This window comes from Cavia porcellus, unplaced genomic scaffold (assembly GCF_034190915.1).
Source record: "Cavia porcellus strain 051 isolate PalLab524CR breed Dunkin Hartley unplaced genomic scaffold, mCavPor4.1 scaffold_3, whole genome shotgun sequence".
NCBI lineage: Eukaryota > Metazoa > Chordata > Mammalia > Rodentia > Caviidae > Cavia > Cavia porcellus.
Window position 1 is genome coordinate 12,816,255 of NW_026947486.1, and position 18,452 is coordinate 12,834,706.

Genomic DNA, 18,452 nt, shown 5'->3' on the forward strand with positions numbered 1-18,452 from the left:
TCTTCTTATGATAGAAAAAAAGCATTGTGGTGTAACTCTTGGCAAAAAAATTATATGCATTCTTTGGAATTGAGCTGTACTTGGAATCAAAGAGACTGCTATGGATTATACCTAAAATGTTCCCTTGGAGTCTCATATGTTCAAAAGTGGATCTTTTGGAAGATGACTGGATCACTGGAACACCATACTTATCAGTGGACTGATACATTGTTGAGTTCATAGCTAAATGTGCTGTTAAGAGTTCAGGCTGTGTCTTTGGAAGTTCTGTCTCCTTCCCAGCTTCTCTGTCTGTTCTAGGCTTTCAGACTGCTATGAAATAAGCAACTTTCCTCTACCCCACTCCTCCACCATGATGTTCTTTCTTTCAAGCCAGTGATCATGGACTGACCTCCCTCAAACCATGAATCAAATTAAACTAAAATAATAATTAAATTATGCATATCAGACATTGTGTTTCAGTGACAAGAATGGTGACTGATTTGGAAACAAATACCTATTTTTCCACTGGAAAATTTAGGAAGAAAAACTGACCGAAACAGTGTCTGTCAAGAGTTGTGCAAGAGTAGAGGAACCAGGACACATAGGTACTTCCACTATTTAGTGGGCTGAAATGAAGTTCCTGAGAGCCAAGAGGACTGTGAGCAAGGTAAGTAGCAGGAGTCATTTCTCAGGGAACTTGAAAAGAGGAATTCAGGGATGACAGAGGTAGGATACAGAAAGCATAGGGGTTTTAAATTCACCAAGGTGGCCATTTTATCTAGTTTACCTAGTCAAATGGTGAACCTTTTAGAGTTTTCAGTGATACAAACAGCCTGCTGCAGCGCGCATGCCATAGGTTCGACACCACTGAATTCTAGTCCCTTCTGGATGACAGGTGTGTTTTCACGACTTAATTTGTTAAATTAAAAATTGAAAAACATATTGAATTCAAAAAAATTAATTGAGTTAGGAATGATTTGTGAATTGGGTAGCACCAAGAACTAGAATAGGTGCAGAGCAACTGTGGCCTACCACATGAGCAGGTTATATTTCTAGCTTGCAAACTAAAAGTAAATATAGAAAATGGAAGTGAGGAAGAGATAGCCCAATTGGTTACAGATTGCATCTATCTTATTTGAACACAGTTTGAAGAGAGTTGGCTGCTTATGATTGACTGTTATATAGTTACTTGTTATCAGAGTAGTTATAGACTGTTTCTACATCAAGTTAGGCTGCAATTCACTGTGTTTACAGAAACCTCTAGGGCAAACTTAAAATATGTATGATGTTTTAGGTCAAAACTATTCCAATTTTACAATTGCATCCTTTTGGTCAGCCTCTCGAATGTCACTCTCTGTCACAATCACAAATGGGCTTATTTGCTCTCATCTCCCATCTCACAGTAGCAGAATGATGGGTTTTGTAAGATGGTCACAAGGGGAGAGAACAATAGAAAAAGACTGGTCAATATCACGTTGACCTTTAAATTACTGTGTTTTTGTAAATAGCTAAAGAAGAGCCTTTTTGTAAGGGTTAAGGCAGAGGAAATTTCCTTATGGTGACCAAGGTAGACTAGAATCTCCTGTTTTCAAGGTAGTGGGGACTGTTTTGTTTTGTATTCTATCTACTTTTTTAAAGTTTCAGTTTAATCATTTGGCATTTACCATGAATAACTCCATTTTGGTTTGATTTGGTCCGTTAGGGCTTAGTGTAGAGCTCTGTTCACAACAGTAGCCTCCCATGATCTTGCCTACTATATATTATAAGACTGTAATATGTTAGAGGCAATAGAGACCACAAAGGTCTTTAATCAGGTGTCATTTTCAAGAAGGGATCTGGTCTCCTGAAAGGCAAAACAATGTATCCAAAGTCCATTGTGCCAAAAAAGCAGGTCCAGAACTCAAATCCAGTGTTCTCGTGCCAAAATCAACTTTAACTTTTATTTACCATGCTGTTCTTCATCTTGAAAGTCTCTATAATAGCAGATGCTTAGAGCCTGACATGGTTTCAAGCCGTCTATAGACTGAGGCCCCTTAGAGCTTGAGCCAGGCCATTGTCCTTTGTTCATTGTGGGGCAGATAGGGATGCAGGATTGATCTCATGAATGATGAGGGCTCTTTTGCTTTAGATATAGTTTCACCCTCACCAAAAGATTTTGAGGGATAGCTCAAATCTCTACTCCTCCCTTGTGTGCTGCCTGAGCTTCTTCCCTGAGCACGGACAATACTCACTGCCATGCTATGATCCAGGCCTGGAAGCGGATGCTCATCTGATGACTACGGCCAACACTGCAGCAGTGGGTGGATCAGTTTGGAGGCTGTAGTTTCAGCCACATATGGTCTTTCAAAAACAGGGTTAGACAAGCAAGCTGACCCCAGTGGTTTGAACTAACTTTCAGCCTCATCTTTGCTAAGCTTCCCCAGGCCTCCCCTGGGGTTCTGTTTTCAGTGCTTGCCGCTGTAAAAGATTGTAGTCCCTTAAGAGCTCTTTGTGAAAGAGAATGATCATGTTCCTCTACCTCCTCCATGGCCCAACTGATTCCAGGCAAGATAGCATGGATAATGCTTCTTGGTCCCTTTGGGACATCAGATACTGAAGGCAATTCTTTCTCCATCAGAGTTTTGATTTGATTTTGTAGCTTTTCCTTCTAGAGTTTCAAAGTAAGTAAAATGAAGCCTTCCTGTGGCATTTGGAAAACCTGCTGCTCAGCCCTTTTTCCATACCTCAATAGGGAGTTAGAAGAGCAAGTCAGATCTCTCGATACCTCCACATTTCTAAGCATCTTGATTTTAGAAAACAACATAATATCTAGGCTTCTGTTTTGTTTGTTTATACCTGCTGCTCAGTATTGTTCTCCCAACCACAGAGAGTGCTGCTGCTGTATTTCCCAGCCTGGAAGAACTCATTTGCATTTTCCACTTTCCCTTAAGAGTACATAAAACCATAACAACTCCCATACAAACAGCAGCAATACCTACTACTAGGGGATTTGCCTACTTCCGACCAGTATTGCATTTTTCTTGTTAAGTTCGCTTTGTCAGCTGACTGCACTGAGGCCTTTCAGATAATCCATTAATTGTGGTGAGCTGCAGGTCTCCCTCATGAAGCACTTCTGATTCAGGCTTTCTGCTCTTTCCTGTGCAGCTCTGACACTGTGATGAAGATGCGATTGGCATATAAATCTGCTCTCTCACGCCAGAGCAAGCAATGAAAGCAGAGCATGCACTAGACCTCCAGGTACTGTGGAATAAAATGTAGCAGCCACAGACCTAGAAAGGACAGAGCCTGTGTTCCTACAGGGTATTTCCAAGGGTATTTTCCCACTGGAGGGCAAACAAGACAACTTTGGAAAAACTGCTATCCTTGAATTGCACTCTTTATGTGTTCTTGAGTGTCCTTGAGGGCTTGGGACGTGATACTAAACCTATTTCAACAAATACATGTTTTTTATGATGTTTTCCAAAGGGTTGTTAGGGGAATTCAGAACATGGGGCTCAGCCTTTGATCTCAACATCCTATCAACAAGTGCTCAGATACTGATTTAATAAAATAGTTGGAAATAATAATCTTTTCCTGCTTACAGCTGGGCAAGTTAATAATGAGCAGATATTGTCAGTCTATGAAGGATCTTGCATTCTTTTTTCTTTTTTTTTCTGATCCCGGGCCCGTGAGACCAAGAATACCCGTCATGTGCCAAAATCCTGAGAGAGGGCTAACTGCTGAGGATATCGTATGGAGCAAGGTAGGTATGTTAAAGAGACCTGAAAACATAGGAGGTTAAAGCAGAAAGATATGACATTCCTGTCTCTTCTAGAATATGACCTTTTACATATGTATTAAAATGCACATGTATAACATCATGTACATATAACAATGTTTTGGTCAATGAAAGTTTACATATATATCTATATCTATATCTATCTATCTATCTATCTATCTATCTATCTATCTATCTATCTATATCAGTTGCCCCATAAAACTGTGGTGAGGCTTAAATATTCCTATTATTTTTATGGTACCTTTTCTGTGTTTAGATACATAAATGTAATTATATTACAATTGCCTACAGTGTTCAGTATCATAACATGTTGTGCAGGTTTATAGCCTTGGAACAATAGGCTACACCAGAGCATAGGTGTGAAGCAGGCCGAGCCATTTAGATTTGTGTAAAGATACTCTAAGATGTTTACTCAATGATAAAATCATCTAATGATGAACTTATCAGAACATATTTCTGCCTTTTAGTGACAAATGACAGTGTTGAGCCTTCTTCATATTTTCACCCAAACATCATCTATCTCCAAATGACTAGGTATTCTAAACTGCAGCTACATGTTTTGAATTTTCTGTGTTTAGGCTATGTTTTCTCATGGTGTGGTTCCTGGACCTGCAGCATTAGCATCATTGGAAACTTGTTAGAAGTAAAGATTCATAGGTCTTACTCTAGAATTACTGAGTCAAAAACTCCAGGGACAAGGCTCAGAATTTTGTGCTTTCACAAGCTGTCCCTGAGTTTCTGTTACATGGCCAAGTTTGAAAAACACTGCTTTAGGAGGATCTGTGATCACTGCTTCTAATACCATTGTGCTTTTTTCTATTCCAAATGGAAACCAATAGTCAAAGAAAAATCAGAAGAAACACTCCATCTAGAGAAAATGGCACAATTGTCATGAGTATTCCCCTTGCTAAGATTGTCTTTGTCTCTTCTGGCATCTAGTTGTGAAAGTGGGTGAAAGTGGATGGTATGGGGGGAAGAAGGATCTGCAGGCTTGATGACTTGAGAGATTTTTAATAATGCCAATTTTGGTGAGCTTTTGTTCCATGAACAACTCATATTTTCCTTGGCTCCAGAAACTTTCTTAATAAAAAAAAACCATTTGAGCTGCAATGAAGCATCATTACTAGATTTCTGGTAAAGATAAAAGGGACATAGGGAATGGGGTGCCTTATAAGTTGTAGTGCTTTATGGAGCTAAATGTCAAGTTAAAGATTATTTTCTTTGATGTTAAGGTTACAGAAGATGTTGAGTCAAAACCATTCAATGAGGCAGAAAGACCACACATTCCTTTTTGTGATATACTTGATAACTTTGAGTTATTCTCTTGGTGTCTGTCTCATCTACTTGCCCTACTCCTTTAATGATAGAACCACATAGACTGTATTTGGTACTGAGAGTGTTCATAATCTAAACACTTCTTTTTTTTATTTAAAGAGAAAAAAGAAAGGACATAAAAAACAAAGCAGTAAAAGGGTACAAGTAATACAGAATTTCAAGAAAAAAATACAGTAAGAAATCACTATTTAATAGGTTACATATTGTTTTCTTAGAAACAGTTGTCCAAATTATAAAATTAAAGCATATAAAGTGGACATTCATACAGTGACATTGTAGACAGTTCCGTTCAATGATCCAACAAAAGCTCAGTAATATGGTTTTCCATCCTACACACTCAAACATACATGCAGTTATATCCCTTAGTCCACCTTCCTTTCCTCTCTTTTTTAGAATAACAATTACACTTTTTGGGTTTTATTACTCCCACAGTTCTTATTACTTTTTTTTTTGAAGAGAATAAAACCAAACGTGACTAAGCAAAACAGTCAGAACAGAAGGATGGGCATAGTACATGATGCAAAAATAGAAACACTTCTTAAATGTGGCATTTTTGGTGTGAAGAATCCCTGGGCATATGGGGAATACGGGCTCTTTAACTTTGTGAGGGGTGAGTGTTGCATGACATTCTGCCCAAAGAAAGAGAATTTCCCAGTGGGCCACTGAGTGGATGCTGGAGCTCTGCCAACTCTCTGTCTAGTTGGTTTCATTAATTTCTGCTGGTATCAGTTAGCCAGTGTACAGCCCAGCCCCAGTAACCACATGAGTCAATCAATAAACATATGCTGAAGAACAACTGGGTGTGGAAAAATGCTGAAAGTTTAGGGTTGTGTTGGGTGTTTTCTTTGCTTTCAAGGACTTCAAACTCTGAATGAACTCTTTAAGAAAGCCCTAACACACTAGCCAAATGCAGGCATTGTTACAATGCAGATCAGAGCATGCTACTGCTCTGTGCAAAACTCCCCTAGGCTTGCTTTGCAGATGCATCCAGGCCTACTAGACTATCCATGTTCCAGGTCCCCATGTCCCTTTTGACCACATCCTCTTCCTACTCAGCCCTTATTCACAGGGACCATGAGAAGCACAGTCCTGAGCCCCTGCTTTTGAACTTTTGTTTCCCTTGCCTACATTGTGTCCTACTTTGTACCTATCATTTCTATTTTTTTCTTTTTTTTAATCAGTATTGAGGCTTGAACTCAAGACCATGAGCTTGCAAGGCAGGCACTTATGCCGCCGAGCTAAATTCCAAGCCTTTTATTTTTATTTTTTAAAAAAATCCCTTAACACTGGTTACCATTTATTATACTGCATATATTTCATTTATTAGTTATGTTTCTCAGTAGAATGAAGAATCTGTGATAGCAGGCTTGTCGTTTATTTTATTCAGACAATTAAAGAATAAATGAATGCATCTGGGTGGGCCAGTGAACAGAGGATAATTTTCAGCACTGCTGAAATGTCACCTATTTCTTCACTGGAAAAGCACAGCCTAATATAAAAGTTGGAACCAATATTGAAAATTATTCTCTTCCAGCACAGCCTTACCTAAAACCATTGTATTTTGCTTCTTAAAAGCTCATGATCAAAGTTCTTAGGCAAGCGAATAAATGGGCCTCAAATTACGATCCAATTTGCATGTGATGCTTTACATTGTATTTTAGGATCAAGTGAATGCCAGGCCAAACTGCCAACTCTAAAACATGTATATATTTTTACTATTCAACAAAGTTATTCCAGAAGTGCCTCAGTTCATTCTATTAATTCCCTGAAGTCATTTGTTTGTTGAGTGCATACTATGTGCTAGGTACTTCTCTAGATGTAGAGACACAGAAATGAACAAGCAAGACAGATACATCTGCTTTTATGGAGCTTACACTCAAGGGGGAGAAGTAGATAATTACCATGACAAATATGTACTTGTGATACTTCATGTATCACAAGTAAGGTGTATGTAAAATATGTAAGGTGATACTTCATCTTATAAAAAAAGCCACAAACCACAATTCCGATTTTATTTTCAGTGGAGCAAAGCCACTGATACTGCATATAATTTCTTTTTAGGATATGAGACCCATGTGAAATTTAAGTTTTTACATAAATATATACCCTCTTAGAATTAGCATCAGGTGGGCGAAGGAGTAGTGGAACAACCACCAATGACTGCATTTCATCTTTGCCACACATACCTGTATGTTAGAAAATACACAAAATTGCTAATAGGCTTCTAGGAGCAAAAATTACTTTTTTGCCTAACAAATAATAAGCACTATGGTAGGCTGAGTAATGGCCCCCAAAGATGTTCATTCATGTCCTAATTTCTAGATTCTGTGAATTTGCTACCTTACATGAAAAAAGGCATTTTGAGGATGTGATTAAGTTAAAGATTTTATGAGAGGGGGATTATTCTGGATTATCTAGGTGAAACCAATGTAATCACAAAAGGCCATGTAAAGAGCCAGGAAGGAGAATCAGAATCTGAGGAGGAGACGTGATGATAGAGGACTAGGCTAGACTGATGTAGCCATGAGGCAAAGGATACAGATAGTCTCTGCAACTTGTAAGAGGCAAAGAATGGGTTCTCCCTTGTACCCTTCAGAGGAAACAGAAATTCTCAGGGTATTGGTAAAGACCCATTTTGGACTTTTGACCTTCAAAACTATAATATCATAAATATGTATTTTTAAAACCATTAAATTCATGGTAATTTGTTACAGTAGCAATAGGAAATTAACACAAGCACTTACTACATATGAGCAGTCCCTTTACATTTATTATTTTACTTAACCTTACAAACAACACTCCAAGTAGTAGGCCCTACTACAACTGTCAGTTTGAAGTGGTAAAACCAAGGCTAAGAATAACTATAACCAGTGAGCTCACCTCTGCTCACGTGAAAACTAAGTGACAAAGTCAAGTTTTTTAACTAAGGTCTTTCCTCCTCTTAATTTGGAATCCCTGAATAGTATGTTACCCTTCCTTAATACATTTTTGGTAGGAACATTGAATTTAAAAACATCAGTGGAAAAACAGACTGCATTTTTGTTTTAGTAATGAAGGGCAAAACTTACTAAACTGAAGTCTTGTTAAAGACCCTTGCCTAAAACACAGTAGATGTTTAAGAGGTATTTGGTCAAGCAGCCAAGCCTGGTGTGCTGGTGGAACTGTATGGAATATATGCTATTTATTTTATGTAGGCTGTTGTTTCTAAATTACTACAGCTGTTTATTTGCAGTAAGGCTTGGGTGGGAAGCCTTGGCAAGATGGCCAACCCTCCCCACCAGTATGTGTCTCTTGGCAGAGCCATTTGTGTAGTTACTTTCAGAGTTACCACGCAAATGGTGGAAAGCTGTGAGCCCAAATAATTAAAACTACCGAGAATAATCAGGAATCATTTCTCCTCAGTTTTTGCATGCACATGAATATCTCTATCTCCTCATCAGATTTATCTTAAAGTAGCTTATACTTTCTGAATTTATATTAGCTCATATTCAGGGAAGTCAGTAGGTACAGGGTGGGTGCAAGAGGAAAGACAGGCTCAGGTGGAAATTATGTTATTGATTGCCTACCTGAGATTTGCCACCTGAGGAGAATTGCCACCAGGTTTCCACCTGAGAATTTAGAGTGGATGTATGTTTCTGAGTTTCTTTTCCTGGTGTTTATTTGTATAAATATTTACACTGCTTCCCTCTTCTCTGGACAATGAGTCTTTTGATTAAAAAAAAAAAAGATCGCTTTGCATCTTCCCCACTCACTCTCTTGCTTAAATTTCCCCAATAGCTCCATCCATTCCTACCTGTGGTCACCAGTTTCTTCAGTCTGAAGGTCAGACCCTGTGCCTCTGTATCTCTTTTGTTTCCTGGCTACTATTAACTGCTTTAGAAGAGTTATCTGACCTTCAGCAAAGCCATGTGCAGCAATGCTGGAAGCAGATCTCCAAGGCTGACATCTTATACAAGGTTCTTTGACTGTGCACCCTTGCATATGCCCCATTTTACTTGTTATCATTTGAGTATGATTTGTCTCCACCCAAACTCATACTGAGGTTTGCTTCCCAGTGTAGGAGTATTGGGAATTTGAGCTCCATGAAAGGTGTTTAGATCATGGGACAGAATCCTCATAGATGAATTGATGCCTTTCATTCATTCATGAGTTCTCATTCTTGGGGTACTGAATTAACTGCTGCAAAAGCAGGGGCACTCCTTAGAATTTGGTTTTTCTGCAAATGGTTATTTTCCTTCCCACTGTCTACTATGAGTGGAAGCAGCATGAGGCCCTCCTCAGGTGCTGAGCCAATGGTGGTGCCAAGCTCTTGGACTTCCGGGGTCTAGAACCGTGAACCAACGTAAACCTCTATTATTTGCATACTAACCTCTGGTACTATGTTATAATAACTGAAAATGTACTAAAACACTAACTTTTGGGGCCATTTTTCTGAAAGTTTGAGCCAACAGGTGTCTCCTGTAGTATGAATTCTCTGGTGTCAGATGCCAGGCTTCATCAGGCAGTCAGCAGTTTGCATGTGGTCCTTGAACCACTGTTGGCCTAGTGGGGAAAGGACTCATTATTTTAACTCCCTTTGTTAGCTACACCTCAGTATGAATGAATTTGGAACTCTTTTGAGAAAAGAAAGTTGGTTTAATTATTCAATTAACTGATTTTAGTAGGGACTGTTAGGAAATTATCAGAAGACTTGGCACATGGTTGGGGTTCTAAACTGATTTGTTTTGAAGGGATGAAAGAGTTAGATTAAATGAGAGAGAGGAAGGGGTCTGTGTCAGGACAGAGTCCTCTGCAAGTTGTCTCCAAGTCAATGGCATGAAAGGAGAACAGGCGGCTTATTTGAAAGCCAGAGCTCCCAGGAGGTACTGCTAGGGGTTGGGTGTTGAGACAGCAGACGTTTAGATAGTTCCTACTGGAAGTGCTGGTTCAATTTATAATTTTTCAACTTTTAGGATAGTTCAAAACTGATGCACATGCTGAGCATGGTGGTGCATGCCTGTAATCCCAGCACTTGGGAGGCCAAGGCAGGAGGATTGCTGTGAATCTGAGGCTAGCCAGGGCTACAAAGTGTGAATTAAAGTTGACCTGAACTTTGCAGTGAAACCCTGTCTCAAAACAAACAAACAAACAAACAAACAAAAAAACAAACAGAAGTATGCATTCAGTAGAAATCACACTTCTGATTTTGAATTTTGATGTTTTCCTAGGCTATCACTATGTGGTCCTCTCTCCAAAGGCTAGGCAACAGTAGCAAGTCACAGCTTCCAGGAAGCCCCATGGTTAGAAGGAAAAATAATAGGACACCCTACAATGTGCTGTATTGCTAAGCTAGGATATGTGGCTGGTTATGTATGTTGAATGCATTTTTAATTTATGTTTTCAATATACAGTGTGTTTTTAAAATCTGGACAAAACTCTATTTTAGGTTGAGGAGCATCTGTAAGATGTATACACTTTAGAGTCATCTACCATGGTGGGTGACTGCAACATGCCTCAGTTTTACCCTCACATGTGTGACACGAGGAAGTTGGAATCCCCCCTCTCCTACCAGTCTGCAATGGCTGGGATCTGCCTCTGGGGATATTACCGCTCCCCACCCCCACCTCTGCAATCACACATACTTTTCCAGTTTGCCAGTGTTTAAAGGAAGCATTTTATCTGAGTCCAGAAAATTCCCCCAGGCAAAAGTTGCAGGTGTTTGCAGTAAGAAATTCCTGGCAGTCCAGGGAATGGGTGATGTGTGCTGAGGAGCTTAGGTAGGACTGATGGCAGCTGATACAGAACAGAGTCTGTAGGGCAGATTTCCTTGCACAAATTTCCTTACTTTAGAGTGTTAAAAAAAAGAAAGAAAATCTTGATGCTTCTCAAGCTATCTGGCCTGTAATAAAGGCTTCGCTGGCAATAGGCACATAGTACATAGGAGGCAATGGATCAAGAGAGTGTGTTTCTCCTGGCAAAGATTGAACCCTCATCCCAGGCCTGCTAATCATCCACTATTAAGAACTATTTCCTGTGGGTCAGATGTGCACCTCCCGAAGGCATTTTAAACTTGTTCTAAAATTGGGGCTTTCTGAGAACAGACTTTTCCTATTGCTGCCTCAGCTTAGCCTATAGTTTGCAGGTAATATATTTCAGTAACATTTAGAAAAAATTACTGCACAGCTTGTTCTACACACAAAAGCTAAATGTTAATGCAGTGTTTTACTAACTGTGCTAAAATCAGCTAGCCAGCTGGTGAATTACCCAGAGGCCCTTTACTGTTGAGACTCATATGGGGTTTTGTTAGCCAGGCTGAATGTCATTTATGTAAAATCACAGTGCTGATGTCAGGCGGGTGTTCTTCAGCTTTATGGCCAAACTGGGCAGACTGAATATTTACACAGGGTTTTTCCTTATCTCCTGACTGGTCTCCTTCTCCAGTCCTGCAGGAGGATGTGCTCACCACGTGGAGGGCCTGGGGCGTGGCAGAGCCACACTGGGGTGCCAGCCAGGGTGTGTTCCTGTTTAGTGAGTTTGCCAGAACCAGAAGGAGCCACAGATATAGAGTAAAAGTGAGAGGCCCAGCTTTGCTACTCAGTCTGGCTTCTGGTAAGAAAGCAGAGCAGTGCCAGGGTGGACATGGGCATGGCTGTCAGCACCAGGGCATTAGACTCAATCTGGTGGACTTAAGTATTGAACTGAGTCTCTGGGTTTGGGTTTTGGCCTCAGATTTTTTTTTTAACTGCATAGTTTGTCCTGTAATTCTTTCTATTGAACCATTCATGTTCTCATAGCTCTGGATTGCTCATTGGTAGAATATATACTTCATATACTTTTTCAGATATATTCTAGTACTGGAGTGCATGTTCATTCATCATTCATGCATTCATTCATATATTCATGTATTCATTCATTCATTCATTCATTCAATACATTTAGTACTTATTATTTAGATGCTGAGAATGAAGCTTGCAACTAACAAGGTCCTGCTAATTCTCCCAGAGATACCATGTCTTAGACTGGGGCAATAAGGAAGCTGTGCCTTTATCACCAGTGGCTGAATCAGAAGCATCCAGTTCTACTACTGGAGCCAGGTGGTGGGCTTTTTAAAGAATGCAAACGTATTCCTACTTCCTTCAGGACCTAGAAAATCCTTATCTCTGGAAAGGTAATAACTTGTCTTTGACATCAGGGTGGTTCTTGTTTTTTTTTTTTTATTACAATTCATATCCAAGGTTTGATCTGCTGGTTGAAACAGTATTCTTACAATGACAACTGTTGCTTATAATCTCAAATTTTCTAACATGTTCACTGACCCGGTTTAAGAATTTTCACCTTCTGATTTATTTTCTCTGTTGGCCTTCAGAGCTTTCTATGTATGGAAGCAAGCACAAGGGAATTGTAGACAGAAAAGAAATCTACATGTGCACCTTAATATACTAGGTAGGTATAAGCCTAATACAGTATAAGAGAAGCCACACCAGATAGAATAAATTTCTCTGCAACTGGATGCTAACCTGATATAACATTAACATTATTTGTTTTAAATTTAAATATCTTGTCTATGGATGTACAGACAGAGATAGGATTCAAACCCTACTACTTCACTCCAAACTGAAGTCTTAACCGCTGATTTGTTGTCTAAGTCTCTTACGCCAAGATCTTATTTGATCAGTTGTAGGTCTTAGAGGTATCTGCCTACTAAGCAAGCCTATTTCAAGAGAGCAAACTGGGAACTAGGAGCATCAATTATAAACAAGGCTTGTATGCAAGTTTTTGTATATTTTTATGATGATTTTTAAATGTTTTTAAATTTTTAATTGACAAAATAATAATTATATATATATATATATATATATATATATATATTTAAGGGTTACACTGTGATACACAAAGCATACATTGTGGAATGACTGAATTGAGCTAGTTAACCTCATCTAATTATCATTTTTTCTACTTACCATTTTTTTGTGCTAAGAACATTTAAAGTCTACTCTTGACAATCCTGAAATATATATTACTATTAACAGTAGTCATCATGCTATGCAATAGAGCAGTAAAACTTATTCCTCCTGTCAAACTGAAACTTTATACTTTTGACTAACATCTCATTTTCACTGATCCCCATTCCTGCTCATTATCATTCCTGGGAACCATCATCCTTTTTTCTAATTCTATAAGTTTGACAGTTTTAGATTCCACACATACAAGTGAGTTCATGCAACGTCTCTTGCATGTTTTTCCATACGCAGCTTATTTTGCTTAGCATAATATCCTCCAGGTTTACTTATGTTGTTGCAAATGACAGAATTTTCTTCTTTTTTGATGGCTGTGTGATATTCCCTTGGGTATATATACTACCTTTTCTTTATTCATCCGTCTGTTGATGAAATTTAGGTTGCTCTTAGAATTGGCTACTGTGAATTAATATGGGAGTGCAGCATGTCTTCAACAAACTGATTTCATTTATATTTTAAAGTGTGCAGAGAAGTGAGATTGCTGAATCTTATGATATATGTTTTAGTTGTTTTCATGAGGAGTTTCTATATGGTTCTCCACAATGGCTATACTAATTGGCATTCCCACTAACAGTATGCTAGGGTTCCCTTTTCTTCACATGCTGACCAACACGTGTTATGTTTTTTTAAAAAAATTGCCACTTAACAGATATGAGGTAATATCTCATTATAAATTTAATTTTAATTTCTCTGAAAATCAATAACATTGATTATTTTCCAATATATCTCTTGGTCATTCAGTTGTCTTAATAGTAGAATATTTTGTGATTTCACTCTGTCTGTACCTGCTCAGAGGGTGATCAATTTAAGGAATGTATCTTTCCAACATTCGTTTCATCATAAAAAGAAAATCTTACCATGGTAATTCAGCACTGGGAAACTGTTGTTTGCCCATTATCTGTTCTCCTCTTTCTCTGAATCACACGTCTCCCTTTTTGATTTGAAATGTTTGTCCATTCAAAAAATAATGATGGATATAAAACCAACCTGGGGCAAGATATGAAACTGTGGCAGGAAGAGAACTAATTGGAAGTGAAAGTACCTATCCTTTCTAGATAAGGAACAAATTGTGATAAGAGGTGATAGTTAAATTCATAGTAATGGAGTTGTGGAGATATTTCATCACAGGATTTTGATATTATTCTGATGACTGCTATAGTACCTGTCAAACAGCTGTATGTGTATGTGTATGTGTATGTGTATGTGTATGTGTATGTATGCATATGTGTGTATGAAAACAAGAGGGAGAGAGTGAGAGAGGAAGGGAGAGAGCTTGCATTTTAATCTTAATTAAAATACTCAGTATTATATGTAATATACTCAGTAAAGTGAGTATATTACATATAATTAACAAATATAATACAGGAATATAGCTGAGAAGAAGAGTACATAAAATACCTAGATATAAGTTAAATACTTTTTTGGATGCTGTAATTGTATTTATTACTGCTACTCTAAATACAGTCTTCTTTGGTCATGGTAACCACCCAGCCTCTCAGCATTACTCAGGAGACATACTAATCATGTTTAAATAAACAAATTCTTGCTAGTAGTAACTAACAGCGAAGCTTCTTTTTAGAACTGCCCAGGTGAGAAACATACCAATCCCAAGTCAGTGCTTGCAAATCACAGTACTTAGTTAAAGTTAAACTCTGAGTTAAAAAAGACTCAGAGTTGAAATCCATCTTTTTTCAGATATTTACCTTCTCATTGGGAGGCCCAATAGTTGCCATATCTAATTTTTGGTTACTCTAGAGACTCTTTCTGTCGTGGTGTCCTAGTCAGCTTCACATTACTACAAGGAAATATTTGAGACAACTTATAAAGAGAGAAAGGGTTATTTGATTCACATTTTGAAGTTTCTAAGGCCTGGTGTGTGCATGAGCTTAGTTTAGTGGGGGCAGCAGATGGTAGTACCTCCATGGTGGGGGCGTGCGCAAGAACAAAAGCTTACATCTTGAGTTGGAGGAGAGAGAGAGAGAGAGAGAGAGAGAGAGAGAGAGAGAGAGAGAACAGGAGGGAGGAAGAGAGACAGACAGACAGACAGAGAGACAGCGAGACAGAGACAGACAGAGAGGAAGGGAGAAACTCAAGTCCCAGAATCTCCTTTGAGGGCCCTCTTCTGATGATCCAGTATTCTAAGAACCTCCCACTATGCCCCACCTCTAAAGCTTCCTTTTCCCTGTAGTACCACACCACTCTGAACCTGCCTTCATTTATAGTATACCCTTGGGAGACATTCAAATGAAATGATATCAAAACTACAGCACATGGGGAAATCTAATGGACAACTCAATATGTATTTTCTATATACCACTCAGCACTATATTTTAGCAGGCAATTGAAAACATATATTCCAAATTTGATTAAAATCCATTCAGTCATTTCTACATAATGTGGCAACAGAGACTTGATTTTATTCATTTAGCCAATCAACTTCTTGTTTTTACCTATGCTTTGACTGTTCAGAGCTTTCAAATAACCACTTAGGACTGAAAAAGAAAGAATAAGAAGTACCTCTGCAACCTGTCATTTCTCAGCATTTAAGGCAATGCTAAAATCCTCTCAGCCGGGTCCCAACAACAAATTGTTAGGCTCTTTTCAGAGCTCAAAAGCTACTTGGTAGTTTCTTTGCATTCTTGGTCGTCAAAATTTGGGATGTCTTCAATTTACATGCCCAGCAGCCAAGAATCTATCTTTTGCGTGCCTGGCCATGGGCTGCAGAAGGGAGGAGAGTTAGCTACTGCTTCCTTTCTAAATGTCTTCAAGTATAAAGAAGGTGGCTATGCAGATTTCAGAGAGAAGTGGTAGTGAGGAATGGGAAAGGATATTCACACCTGGTTAATTTTTCAAATTTAATTTAGAAAGTCTAGCGGAAAAATCATTGAGATTTCAAATTGTGATTTGTTCTTGCTGTATTTTCGCCTCTCAGATTCCAAGGAAGTTTTTTGGCCAGATCATTTCCCCTGCCTTGGGGGAGATTTATGTCATAGGGCTAAGAACTCCACTGTGTTCTTCCTTTTAGGCTCTTGTTTTCAAAAGCTACAGCACAGAATATTAAGGGTTGGGGAGAGAGTTGTGTTTTCTTCACCATAGATTATGAAAAATTTCAAACATATGGCAAAATTGAAAGAGGTTTATAGTGAATTTCCATTACTCATCATCTAGGTTTTGCCATTAATTTTCTATCATTCTTCCTTTATCACATTCATCCATCTTTCTATCCACTCAGAGAGGTGCATTTTTAGAGACAGATATCCCAAGGCAGAAAGAAAAGAAGAAAACCGCTTCAAGACTGGAAAAGGGGCAGTGATTGTGGCTTCATAGGTAATAGAGGCTCATGGTCCTGGTTTTCATAGCGGTTGGGAGAGAACGGCAAAGCCTAAGATGGGCATGGCTTGGAGGCACGTAAGTGAAGTTGGTCCTCAGGCACAGGGTTGCCTAAGTGGGCACAGGTACAGCAGTTCCACAATCCAAAAAACACACTGGTTCTGACAGTGGTGACAATGAGTGTAGACTGAAGACCGGAGAGCCTTCCCTGGCCTTGGGATGCTTCATCGAATTCTTGGGGGAGTTTCTAGGAGCCAGGGAGAGGATAATTCCTAATGAGTGCATGAGTTCTTCTTCAGTCCAGGTCATTGTTAGATGCAATTTTATTTTTGAAAAATAATTTACTTTTATTTACATGTCTGGGTTTTGGAGCCTGGTTTACTCTTGTATTTGGAAATTTCACTTATAGGTGTTGGTGAACAATAGTATAGTATAAGGAAAAATTCTTGAAGGTGTTTTCTCCATCTTTTTGATAAGCAGTGGCTTGAATGACGCAAGAATTGAAAAAAAAGACCTTTGAGAGTGTTATGTGCTTTTGCTGGCTTAATTCAGAGTTACGGTTCTTTAAATTCAGTTTCCAATTTAATATTACCTTTTAATCAGGGAAATTATTTTTTTCATTACCTATTGGCAACCTCCTGCTTATAGGGAATGAGAGGTGTAATTCAAAGTGTAGCTGTGGGTGAGGTGCATCAAAGAAAAATCCAATAATGAGCAGCGATTAGTTCCCAGATTTCCAGTGGATAAAGGATGTCAAATTATATGTTTCTTTACAAAGTGTGGAAAATTATATCAATTTTCTTTCTTTGCTCTCATTCTATTAAAAGACATTGTTCCTTTAGAATAAAGTGTTTACGGGCTCTGTTTTGTCCTAACCCCCAAGTATACATTTGACTGCAAGATGTGATATGGGGGCTGTATGAATTAATGGATCTTTTCACATCCAAGGATGCTATGTGAATCATACTGTTAGAAAGCCAGAGGAGATAAAGGCTATGATGGCTCAACTAAGCATTGCTACTGTATGTTCTGCAATAAATCACATGGAGGGGAGGGCTGGTACTTAGGCAAAAGTCCTAAAATTCAATTTGTGCTTGTTTCCCATTTTATCCAGGGCTGTGTTTAAACAGAGAGGGGCAGCCTACAAAGTAATTCTACCTCTGGCCTGTGTGAGGCTACTGCATAATATGTGAGCTGGTTTTGAAATGTATTTTGGAAGATAAAGAAGGGTCATGCAAGAAGCTGTAGAGATCATATGATTAAACTCCACCCCACCAGTGACAGTGAAGGAGTGGTGAGGCCGAGACAAGCTAACTGCTACTTTAGATGCAGTTCTGTGCCAGTTACAGGCACAAGGGTAGGTGATCCACTCATGGAACATTCCCTGTCCTCTGGACTCTGGCTTTTGGGATATAGCCACAGGCAAAAACTGTATATTGCCTGATAAATACAGAATCACGATACATTGGAGGGAGACTAGCAAGGCTTGGTATTATAAATAGATAGGATTGGCATAGAACTTAGTCTAGAAAGTGCCCTTTTTAAGTTGCCCTTTGGTCTGGCCCATTCCTCTGTGTGGACCGTGAATTGGCAAAATGCCCAGCATAATGTCTCTCTCTTCACAAACCCTCAATAAGTGTTTCGATGAATAAAATGAATGAGTGAACAAACAGACCAATATTCAAACAAAGCCAAGAACATCCAAGAGCTCTCTCTAGTAAGAAACCTCATATTTTCATATCTTTTCTTGGTTTGGCTAGACTTCTTAAAATGCAATCTAGAGAATTATGCTTTGTTTGGACCATTTTTCTTTGGTGTTATTAGGCGAAAAGCAAGCTGACATACTATGTATGCTCTTGTGAGTCTAGGTGAATGTGAGAAAGAACTCTTGAAATGCTTCAGGCCCAGGAAATGTTACCAACTGACTTAGAATCCTGGGAAGACAGCAAAAATGAGTTTTAATATTCAGACACTTGTCACTTGAGTAATTAATTAGCTACCTGGATGGCCAGTGTATACTGTGGTCAATTTAT

The 18,452-nt window shown here is 38.8% G+C and overlaps 1 long non-coding RNA gene across 1 annotated transcript in view; it reads left to right on the forward strand.

The window, feature by feature from the left end:
* Window positions 1–468: 468 nt before the first annotated feature.
* The window catches only part of LOC134475349 (uncharacterized), a 72,040-nt gene continuing 54,056 nt past the window's right edge, over window positions 469–18,452 (forward strand). The window contains exons 1-2 of the long non-coding RNA XR_010046470.1: window positions 469–646; window positions 3,124–3,721. This is a non-coding gene — a long non-coding RNA (uncharacterized LOC134475349). The remainder of the gene's footprint in view (window positions 647–3,123; window positions 3,722–18,452) is intronic.